Raw genomic sequence first — 12826 nt, 5'->3', positions numbered from 1 at the left:
GCTCGCCCATGCCGGCCGAAGTGAGCCACCCTCGAGCCCGCCGAGGCGCTAGACAAATGCGTCGGACAGGGCTGGGGAGGCACCTCCGTGGTGGTATGCAGATCTTTGTGAAGACATAAAATGCTCAAGATCAAATGAGGATAGCAACTATCCTCACCAAAGGAACCCACAAGACCCCCGACAAGATCCTTAGCGAGGACCTTAGCACGCCATGGCAAGGTCCTTGCCGGGCCACCCGGCAAGACCCTTGCCGGGACACCGGACGAGACCCTCGCCAAGTGCATCGGCAGGGCCACTGCCAGGCCCGCACCAGCCAAGTCTTCACCGCCATTCGCATACAGCTGCCGACCCAGCCAGCTGGGCAGGCACCTCCGTGGCAACATGCAACCCTTCATGGAGGCTCCACCATCGCGCCACCTTAGCTGCTTGCCTGCCTACATGGCACTGCATGCACCGCTAGCCAGGGCGCGTGTCGAAGCGAGGAGGAGCAGCGACGGACGGGACGGGCCTTGCTCCCGTCCCTAATTAAGCGAAGGGACACCTAATGCGTCTTGTCCTGTAATACCAGCGATAAGCTCACAACGTTGTAGCACTTTCCACCTCCTGTGTGCCACTGTGGCAACCCCTTTCGTCTATAAAAGGAGGCCCATGGCACATTGAGAAGGGATTCGGCCTTTTGAACCTCACAGCACCTAGAGCTAGTTCGAGAACCCAAGAACACTAATACATCCACCAAAGCAGGATCGTAGGGTTCTACGCATCTTTGCGGCCCGAACCTGGGTAAATCCCCCTTGTGTCGTCTGCTAGTCCCGCTCTCCTCACGATCCCCGCTCCCTGTAACCGTAGAAGGGATTCCAGTGATCCCATAGGTGTCGTTTCCCACCGACACAACTACTTTTACTTCAGTGGGAGGATTATATTTAAACCACTTTTCCTTAGGGAGATCAACGTGAGTAGAAAATGATTCACAAAAAGAATCTACTATCTTAGAGTCAAGTCCATATTTAGTGCTAAATCCACGAAAAGCATCAGTATCCATAAAAGACTTAACACAATCAAACTTAGGTGTCATACCTGACTCCTTACCATTGTCTGAACCCAAATATTCAGAGCTGCATCTAATTGTTTCCAATAAGTCCCACTTGAATTCAATAGTCTTCAGCATATAAGAACCAGCACAAGAAGTATCGAGCATGGTGCGATCATTGAGAGAAAGCCGAGCATAAATTTTTTGAATAATCATTTCTCTTGAGAGCTCACGGTTGGGGCATGAATATAACATTGACTTAAGCCTCCCCCAAGCTTGAGCAATACTTTATCCTTCGCAAGGCCACAAATTATATATATAATTACAATCACGATGAACAAGATGCATTGGATAAAACTTCTGGTGAAATTCCAATTCAATCGTTTATAGTCCCAAGATCCCGTATCATCACATAGCCTATACCATGTCAATGTGTCTCCCTTCAAAGATAAAGGGAATACCTTCCTCTTAACAACATCATCGGGCATACCTGCAAGCTTAAATAATCCACAAACTTCATCCACATAGATAAGGTGTAAATCGGGATGCAATGTTCCATCTCCTGCAAAGGGATTAGCCATCAGTTTGTCTATCATACCCGAAGGAATCTCAAAGTAAACATTTTCAGAAGGCTCAGTAGGTTGAGGAGCAATTCTTTGCTCTACTGGTCGGGGCAAAGATACCCCGAACAAGCCCCTCAAAGGATTAGTTTCCATAGTAACAAGTGACAGTAAATTTCAGCACACAATAAAAATATTTCCTTACCAATTTCCACTCACCAAAGGCGCTTCACTGCCCGGCAACGGCGCCAGAAAAGAGTCTTGATGACCCACAAGTGTAGGGGATCTATCGTAGTCCTTTTGATAAGTAAGAGTTCCGAACCCAACGAGGAGCAGAAGGAAATGACAAGCGGTTTTCAGTAAGGTATTCTCTGCAAGCACTGAAATTGTAGGTAACAGATAGTTTTGTCATAGGATAATTTGTAACGGGTAACAAGCAATCAAAGTAAATAAGGTGAAGAAACGTGGCCCAATCCTTTTTGTAGCAAAGGACAAGCCTGGACAAATTCTTATATAGAGAAAAGCGCTCCCGAGGACACATGGGAATTATCATCAAGCTAGTTTTCATCACGCTCATATGATTTGCGTTCGTTACTTTGATAATTTGATATGTGGGTGGACCGGTGCTTGGGTGCCGTCCTACCTTGGACAAGCATCCCACTTATGATTAACCCCTATTTCAAGCATCCGCAACTACAAAAGAAGTATTAAGGTAAACCTAACCACGGCATGAGACGTATGGATCCAAATCAGCCCCTTACGAAGCAACGCATAAAATAGGGTTTAAGCTTCTGTCACTCTAGCAACCCATCTACTTCCCAATGCCTTCCTCTAGGCCCAAATAATGGTGAAATGTCATGTAGTCGACGTTCATATAACACCACTAGAGGAGAGATAACATACATCTCATCAAAATATCGAACGAATACCAAATTCACATGACTACTAATAGCAAGACTTCACCCATGTCCTCAGGAACAAACGTAACTACTCACAAAGCATATTCATGTTCATGATCAGAGGAGTATTAATATGCATTAAGGATCTGAACAAATGATCTTCCACCAAATAAACCAACTAGCATCAACTACAAGGAGTAATCAACACTACTAGCAACCCACAACTACCAATCTGAGGTTTGGATACAAAGATTGGATACAAGAGATGAACTAGGGTTTGAGAGGAGATGGTGCTGGTGAAGATGTTCATGGAGATTGACCCCCTCCCTTGAGAGGATCGTTGGTGATGACGATGGTGATGATTTCCCCCTCCCGGAGGGAAGTTTCCCCGGCAGAATAGCTCCGCCGGAGCCCTAGATTGGATTCGCCAAGGTTCCGCCTCGTGGCGATGGAGTTTCGTCCCGTAAGCTTGCTTATGATTTTTTTTCCAGGGTAAAAGACTTCATATAGCATAAAATGGGCACCGGAGGGCCACCAGGGGGCCCACGAGGCAGGGGGCGCCCCCTATAAGGGTGGGCGCGCCCCCCACCCTCGCGCTAGGGTGTGAGCTCCCTCTGGTACTTCTTTCGCTCAATAATTCTTATTAATTCCGAAAATGACTTTCATGTAGTTTCAGGACTTTTGGAGCTGTGCAGAATAGGTTTCCAATATTTGCTCCTTTTCCAGCCCAGAATCCCAGCTGCCGGCATTCTCCCTCTTCATGATAAACCTTGTAAGATAAGAGAGAATAGCCATAAATTGTAACATAACGTGTAATAACAACCCATAATGCAATAAATATCGATATAAAAGCATGATGCAAAATGGACGTATCAAGATACTTGTGGCAACGCACGGGAAATTATGTCAAACACGACTAGTTGTAAGCAGGCTAGCTTTACAACCATGATGATAGTGACTGCACACGGTGAGGCTAACTTTGGTATGCCGAACACGACGCCTACACTCAGGTGTCATCTCCGGTGCAGGGTCTTGTCACTTCACTGTGAGGAGTAATTTGACCAACGGGTAGGACAGTACTAGTACTACATTGGTAGTACTACTACTAGTCTAGCACCACTGTCTGGATTTAGTAGTACTACCACATCCGTCTGGATTTATTATTTGACTAGCAATATCTAGTAATGCATGTCACAAAAAATATACTATTCCCTCTTTAAATAAATACATGGAGTATTGTTTTATTCAGTTTTGAATGTAGTTCCTGATGCATTGGTCAACTTCTTTCATTTAAGTGGTTTGCCTAGGTTCACGTGCTTGGCATTCGTTCTTCCTGGGGTCACCAAAGTGCTTTCTCTCCTCCTTAATTACCCATGTCATTTTTTTTGCCTATGTGGTATACTTAGCACCTGTCCACCATGGAGCAATGGGAAGGGCCTTAGCACAACATTTTCGGTTACATGCATTAACATTTTATTAGTTAACTCAAAGGTCAAAACTTGGCACAAAATGCAAAGGGGACCAATAAACCAGTAAACATCAAATTTCTCTCGTTTTGCCCCAACTTGGTCTCGGTGAGATGACTATACTGCACCGGCACGGTGGGAGGGCCGAGGAGTAGATGGCCAACACACATGTGAATGTAACGCAGTCTGCACTTCTCATATAAAGGCTCCCCGCCAGTCCAATCTATGAAATCCTACACACCTACGCACCCTAACCAAGGGCAAGAGTGATCACTCAAATCGCAAGATCAGTTGACTTGAAGCTAGACCCATGGAGGCGATGATCGCGAGCATCAGCCGGCTGTGCCAGATGGTCCACGACGCTGGCTTGCAGCCCGGCATGGAGGAATGTCTCCAAGTCGTGCTTGAGGCCGCCAGGGCGAGAGGCCTCTTGGACAATAGCTTAGTCTCCTTGTTCGACGAGGTCCTCGTCGGCTTCCTCGAGAAGTTCACCATTGTCAAGAAGCTCGCGAATGACCTTGTCGTACGCCTCCAGCCCACACGCCCAGGCTCTGCGACGCCCACCACCCTCAACAACCTCTATGGTGACAACCTTTTTGATGCACTGGTGGCCCTGCGACTGCCCGCCGTCGTGCTAGAGAATGTCCACCCCGAGGTCGTGCTCGCCGTGCAGTGCCTGGCGCAACAAGACACCATCGACATAATCACCCATGTCTACGCGCAAATCGTCCACAAGGACTACAACGTGCAAGAGGAGGACAATAGGACACTGGCCTTGTTGGACCGCAGGGCAACCTTGGACGACATTATTCAGAAGCACGTTGAGCTCGCCGCCAACTCCGCTGCTCCTCACATGTTGGTTGGTGACCGGTGCACTAGGGCGTGAGGATGTCGTTGATGGATCCATATGTATCTTTATCGTTCCGTCAAATCCATGTAGTAGTATATTATACTACTAGTACTTATCTTACCTTTCGCATCAACTTCATAATTTCCGTACGTACTCCATGCATGAACCGCGCCAGAACCAACTTATCATTACTGTAGGGAAAATCGTTATTTCTATCTATCGGTCGCGCCATGGAGCAGAACCAAATTTTACAAGTTATAAGTTCAAAAGGAAAAGCCTGCCGTGTTTGCGTCACACCCCCACACGGTTGGTTCGGCACGCCGCTCCAGGGGGAATTCGTGTTGTGTTGCATTTTCACTTACAAGTGGGACCACAGTTGAGAAAACCGACTATCGCCAAACCCCCACCGGCCCACCCCGCCCACTGCGCGATGGCTGAGAAAATAGCAGGGAGAAGAGATGGCTGCAGCACAGACTCCAAGAAAATTGGTGTCAGATGGGACTCATGTGGGTGGCGTGTGACGTACTGCTGGCATGAATGCTAGTTATGGCCCATGCCACCCCACTATATCGAGGTGCTGGTTACGTAGAGCGAACACATTATCTCTCCAGGAGTACGGTACACCACTAGTACTACTTACATTGTCGTGAAATTTCCTGGAGTCTGTGCTCAGCCCTCCTCTCTCTCTCTCTCTCTCTCTCTCTCTTCTCAGTCAACCAGCAGACGCGCGGAGCCCATCATCTGTTTGCTCACATGCGGTCCCACATGTCAGTGAAAATGCAAGATGACCCACTGAACCTGCACATCTTTCACCTTGATGTGCTGGTGATGAAAAACAAATCCAATAAAGATCTTCGGTGGCCGCATTTGGAGTTACTCAAGAGTAAGATTTTATTTACAGTTTAACCCAAGATGCACATAAGGTGGCTTCAACTAGCACTCCATTTTCTTGCATGACAAGACCTGGATGCTGGATGTCCCACGTGTCGGCAAAAGGAGGAAGAACTTGACCAAATCTTCTCCACATTTAGACTAGAGGAGTAGGAAACACGGCAAGCCCTGTGCCTACATCATACTACGTAAACGCCCACCTCACGGAGTGACGCTTCACCATATTTCTCGGCCTCCGTGCGTCACCTAGCTCTAGTTGATCTAACTAGAACTAACTATTGTGCTAGCATACTCCAATATTAGGTTGGCTCTATGTGATGTGGCAACTTCATATAACCGGATGCTGGCTATACTACTAAGGTACTCACACTCCAAGAAGTGACTCGAAAACCATTCATAAATTGAGTTTATGACATGCATTTGCAAATGCACCATTTATTACATACAACAAGTCGTCAACACACAACGACAATGAGGATACATGTTGGATTATAGATTATTTCCAACAAAACATTCTAGTAAATACTAAAGTTTTCATCACACAACAAATAACAAGCTATGAAATGAACAGCTCAACTAATCCTCAGCATTGGAAACGCTTGCTTTGAACCATAGGTAAGCCTCTGGGAAGGGCCTGTTATTGTCAATATCGAGACCAACGCATGACTGATCATCCAGGCTGAAGCGGCCTATATCAGGACACATATTGTGATAGCCAGGGTAGGGAACCACCGCAATGTACAAGGTATAGATACAATTGCTTCTCATAAATGGTAGTAACATTGTGTCAACAGCACCTGGATCGCCTTTCACCACCATTGGATAGTTTTGTCCAAGGAAGAGCGAGTTTTCTCCAAGACCATCAATACTGAACCAGGGAGAAGGTGTTGGCACTAGCACACTATATCCATCTTGAATACCCTGCAATGGATGTTGGAATAGGTCCGGAGAGTGCGACCATGGGAGACAACATCTGCTTCCTTAGTAGTAACATCAGTAGTGCACTGCATACAGACAAGAAGAGGTGATAAACCGGAATAAGTTGCCAGGCGCCACTGAGTATATAGGTCTTGCTCGTCCTCATGCTCGTGATCATCACCATCGTCATCTCCCCCTTGGTTATAAAATTATTCAAGTATAGGGTGTGGAATATACACAGGACCTTGGAAACACAAGAAGGTTAATTGGTAAAGGGAAACTAGCTAACCCGCATGCATGTGGATGAAACAATTATAATTATGATGGAAGACAAATGTACCGAAACCATAATGATTCCATGCAAAAACAGTTCCACGAGTGGTGGCAGCAAACACAAGACGCTCATATTGAATTGCATCACAGTACTCATCCGTGTACAGAAATTGATTTTTCAGCAATATCCATCGAGGCGTGGAAGTAACGACGGCAACAAGCTTGTCGAAGATAGAAACAACTTCATAGTTCTTGTAATCCCAAGAGCGGTTGGGAACTCGAAAAGTTGTTATCTTCCGTAGATGACAATCACCATGATCGTATTTGAACGTACATAGATCATCTCTATGCTCAACCTCAGGGCACTCTGAGATTTTTGGAAGTGGAATGCGCTGACGAGTGTACACATTCACAAGTTCCCACTCGCAGTTGTACCCAATATAAACAACCTAATCTCCATTTGTGCCTGCCCAAGCCTTACCCTTAAGTGATGGCATCTTAACATCACACATATCATTATCAAGAGGCATCAACTTACACAAGGTGAGGCTTCTGTCATTCGCGCACCAGCGAGCAGGGTCATGGCAAAGAAGATATGGGAGATCAAACCGCTCCTGGACCATTGGGTTCTTTGTAATGATGTTATTAGTTGAGTCCAGAATGGTCTTGAACAAACCTGCCATGCTAGCTGAGGTGATGAAATTGCATCGATCAATGAGTTCCTCCAGCATGCCATCTTTCAGATCGGGACAAGAATAATGGGGTCGTTTCCGGCCTGTTCCCTCCATGGATAAGGTGATCGAACAATGGTAGAAGGAAGGGTGAAGGCAAATGGAGGAGGGAGGAAGAGCGTGCGACAATAGTTCCAAATCAAGAGGGAAAGGCGAAGAGGTGGTGGATGGTTGTCACGGTATAGGAAGAGGCGCCCCGGCCTACATAGACGTCCGTTTGGAAATTGTACAAAAGGACACGCCGTTGTCTCACTGACATGTTGGAACGGGACCACATGTCAACGAAACATGGTGTGTCATTTCTCGTGCAAAATGTGATCTGGCCGCGTTGGCCCGAGGTGTCGCATTATTTCTCGACTTTATTTTTTTAATGGCGCGCCATTCAGTTTTGAAGCATGAATAACTGGTACTGTATGCAGAGAAAATATAAACTACTCTACCACTACTCCACCTCTAGTAGTTGTATCTCAAAAGATATATAGGCTGGAGCTTCAATGCTTGCTTGCTAAGGGCTGCCCATTTGCTTCTCACACTATCACCCTCTCTCCAGATCTAAAAAGATGCCCTCTCTCTCCCTCCTCACCGTGGTCATAGATCCGCTGGGGAAGAAAAGGACGTGCACCGTTGACGCACTCGTCGTCGGTGAGCGAGGTCATGCACTAACGACAAGGCCGTTCACTCAGACCTAGCGCCCGCGCGAGATGGCCTCCGTCCCCAAGCTCGCTGCCATAGTATGTGTGGAGGACAACGACCACAAGCGAAGCCACTTCTCGCCGACCCTCAAGTATGCTACCTCTTTTCGAACCATACACTTGTTCTATTACCCCATCTTCCATGTCGCTTCATGTGGATATTTTTCCACTCCACCTTCTTTCCAATTTTCTATCCTCTGCTCCTGGTCACGCAGACAAAAACGTTAATTTGCACTATTAAAGGAAACCCTACTTCATGCAGACTAATCCATGTCTGGGTTGAATAAGGAAAGGAAGGGAGAAAGTACTGTCGAAGAGACTAGGCATCGAACCCGCATCTAGGTTGAAAAGGGCAAAATCAGTAGCTAAGGAACGAGTCTCGTGTCTCTTGGTTGAAAAAGGGGGGAAATGGGTAGAAAGGCATGACAACGCAATAGAGAATGACCAGGTCGATGAGTTTGTTGTCCTCACATAGGAAAAATGTGGCTAAAGAGAACAAAAATGAGACATAATCCAGATATGATGCGTGGATATTTGTTGCTCTAGGCACCACTCTACGCGTCCGTGGAGGTACATCGTACTGGTGTGCCCACTGTTTGAATGGGCCTCCCATGCTCTTATTGCCACTTTTTTGCTGTTAGTATAACACCAGTGGTAAAGTCAAGCAATGCTACTTCTAAAGTGATGCACATTTAACTAATGCCGCACTCAGTCTAATGCCACCAATAAATTTAAGCAATGCCATTTAATGTCACTAGATTATTTTAGGGTTAGTTATTGATTGTGGATGTATTAAAGATTTTTCAGCGAAGGCATTCTAATGTTGTTGCACAACCAGTATACCAACTATGAAACTTGTTACTACCTTCAGCTTTTTACACTGTTAATGCGTATAGATTACATACCTCACTTTCATGAGATAAGTCAAATTTTTTTGTACAGTGTCACCAAAATGCCTAGGCATTGATGTCATTTTATTTTGGTTAAACTGCATAAAAAATTAAGAAGAGAAGAGGAAAGGTCAAGAGTGGGCACCTCCTCCTCCGACTGTTCTCTTGATTCGTTCGATCAAGTTTTTATGTTTGATCGATCATCAAGATTGGGATAGCAATTTTTCAAGTCCCCACGAGTTCGAAATGATATTTACCTTGAAGGTACATGGTTTGCAATTTTTTTTATACTGTCATTAGTTAATAATGCTAGTTTCCTTCAGACTTTTGTATTTGGTTTAATGCTATTGCACAGCTAGTATACCAATGCTGAAACTTGTTACCTTTACATTTTGTATTGTTAATGCTTATAGAAATATTCCAGTGCTAGCTTATGGAAATATGTTCAGTAAAACCATTGTACTGTACCCCGTAATAAAAAAACTACTCTACTATTGCACTAGCCACTGGATTAGTGTATATTTGTACTATTCGAATGGTGTTGCATTAGCGTATGGACATATATAAAGTGTGGCAAGCTTTCCCAGATACGTGCTCACGAAAATTACTACCTGTTTTTTCTAAATACTAGACGTTTGGGTACTTTAAATTGAACTGCGAAAACGTCTTATATTAAGGAACATAGGGTGTAGAGTTCGCTCAAATTATCCCGGTAAAGCTAGTCACACCTTTGTTAAAATTAATGTTCATTATGTTATCGGAGGAGGTCTGTATGTTTGTCTCTAATGCCCGTCGATTACGTACCTGACATCAAGATGTAATGTTAAGTCATTTCTTTTTGTACAATGTCACTGAATTGTCAAGGTGGTGATGGCATTTTATTTTAGTTGAACTGCACAAAATATGCTTAAAAGTAGAGGAAAGGTCAGGAATGGTTCGATTTTTAAGAAAATACTATGTATGCCTTCCTGACATCAGTCTTGCTACATTTTCCCATTAAGAAATTGGAATGCTTATATTTGTGAGTCTATGCTTCAACTAGTGCCACTTTTATAGTAATCACACTTTCAATATCTATGCAAACAGGGATGCTCGATTTTAGTGGAACTACACAAAAAGTCCAAATGGTTCAACATTAGGAGCATGTTTTCTTCCAAGTGTTTATATCCAATTGGTGGCACTATGAGTTGTTCATTACGAAGGTACATGGTTTGCTACTATCTTGCTACTCTTTTTGTACTGTCATTAGATAGTAATATTAGTGGTTTGCATGTGAATTTATTGGAAGGGTGGACCTACATTGGAGGTGCAGGACATGATTCAATGATTGGATGCTCAATTTTGGTTGTATCGATCTCACCTCTTCCATCATCGCGAACATGGATATCCGTGGTACGATGAAGAATAGGCGCTATATTTCTGCTCTATCCAGCAAATCAATTTAGTACGAAATTGTCCAGGGCAAAACATGACAATATCAAATTGACCAGTGCAAAACATGACAGATGCTAAGCGGAAGAGACGTGTTTAAACCGAAAATACAAGGTGGGGTATATGTTTACTAGCTACTTGATATTTGTGCAGACAGATGTTTGCCCGTTGCTATTTGGCAAACAAAAGTGATGGCAATTTTGGTGGAACTACACAAGAGAATAGTATAGTCACTGCATGAAGTGCCATTTGAAAATAGACAGAGAAAGATTGGATAGGCACTTCATGGATTGCACAAAAGTAGTACTGTACTATTTATTAGCCAACACTAGGTGCTTCATTGCTTTGGTCTGATTATACAATGGGAATCATTTTGCCTAAGTTAAAGTTTGTATTCCGAAAATAGTTTCACCGTGTGATCGAGAAGACCAAATCATATTGCAGTGGATGTTCCTCCATCATGTGTGGTTCATTCTCATAGTTCCAGTTGTTGGTGAAACCACTTACGTTTGCAAGAGGAATTGTAGACTTCACAAACAAATTTGTCTTTCACTCTGTACTGAATGTTGGCCCAGAGAAGCATCCATGTTAGTAGGAAGAATAGATGTTTTTTCTAGATCTTTGATTTTGGAGCTACATATTTGTATATGATCTATGAATCATTGAGATGCATTAACATGTTACAAGTTGGTTGTGAATTTGGGCTACAAATATGAACATATTACGATGCCAGGCCTGTGAGTCTCGTGTGAACATTTTGAACGGATCGGGTCTTACTATTGTGCACATCATGATCCTAATTTCTGTGTTCTCAGTGTTTACAAGTTACTAGCAGTTCCTTATTTCCGTTTGCTCAGTGTTTACAAGTTACTTATCGATCACTAGCTAGCCTACGAATATGCTCCTGGCAGTTTTACTTGCGGTGCAAGATCCAAAGGTGGCAGTTTTTTGAATAAAAATGCCTACCTTTGAAGAAACTGACAGGTTGTTCTAAAGAAAATGCCATGCGAATCTGAAGAAACTGCTAGCAAAAACGTTCACAAATGCCTTATCTCCCAATGAACTTTATCAGCTAATGTGATCTTACACGTACACTATCCGACCTACTCGACCCTACATGTACACTATCCGACCTACTCGATCCTACATGAATAAATAGCGGATCATGCACGTACTACCCCCTTTCCAGTTTGCAGGGCTCAATTCAAAAATCTCACCAACCAAGGTAGATGATGAGTGGTGGAATAACTTTTGACAAGGAGGGAGTACCTCATTTAGATGATTTGAGTGCACTCGTTGAACCGTCATGCTGATGTGCGAGCCAGCACGGACGGGACACACCACTAACAAGACGACACATCAATTTTTCCAGTTTTCCACGGTAAGCCGACGTGCTAAGCCATGCCTGCTTATGCATTAAATCCGATGACCGTGGCGTTTCCCGCGACATGCTGCTTCACCTACCTTCCGCCTATAATTACTTGTTCCCGACGTTCACCGGTAGCACCATCACCCAACACGCCCTATCGGTTCCCCTCACATCCCCACCGGCCCGACGTCTCTCGCCACTTGCCCTCGCTCTCGCCACATCCGTCATGCCCCCGACCGTCTGTAATAGGCAATGCCAGAGGTGCTCACCACTGGAGCTAGTGTTCGGTTATTCACGGGAAGGAAGACGAAGGGAGGAGGCATTCTATTAGTCTTTAGATGGCAATGCGGAGTACGAGGACTTGTTAGAGCGTGACCGCTTGGAGGAGGAGGAGTGTATCGCTGATTTGCGCCGGCAGCAGGGCATGGAGCAGCGCACCGCCGCTTTGAGTCATGAGCAGAGCACCCGCGACTGGGCTAACTATGTGGAGGCTGGTGCCCGGCAAATAGCCCTAGAGGCTGTCAGGCATGCACCTGTGCGCGACGCCGAATTTTACTACCAGCTCATCAAGTGGGTTTCCCTCTTAGAAGCCGACGCTTCGATGGACCACGTCAGCATGGAAAGGGCCAACGCGCGCGAGCAACACACCCTATCGCACCTCTGGCAAGTCCGAGGCGAGGAGGAGGACGTTGGTGCCGGCATTTAGCATACCGCAGATGGCAGCCGACATCGTCTAGTTAGCTAGGAGTAACTCAGTACTTGTACACTAGAGTATTAGTGGGAGTAGATAGTGAACTTGGCTATGATGGTTGTCAACATGGAAGTTCAG

The sequence above is a fragment of the Triticum dicoccoides genome, chromosome 1B (assembly GCF_002162155.2).
Source record: "Triticum dicoccoides isolate Atlit2015 ecotype Zavitan chromosome 1B, WEW_v2.0, whole genome shotgun sequence".
In the NCBI taxonomy this organism is placed as follows: domain Eukaryota; kingdom Viridiplantae; phylum Streptophyta; class Magnoliopsida; order Poales; family Poaceae; genus Triticum; species Triticum dicoccoides.
The sequence above is the reverse complement of the archived record's forward strand: the minus strand, read 5'-3'. Positions refer to the sequence as shown.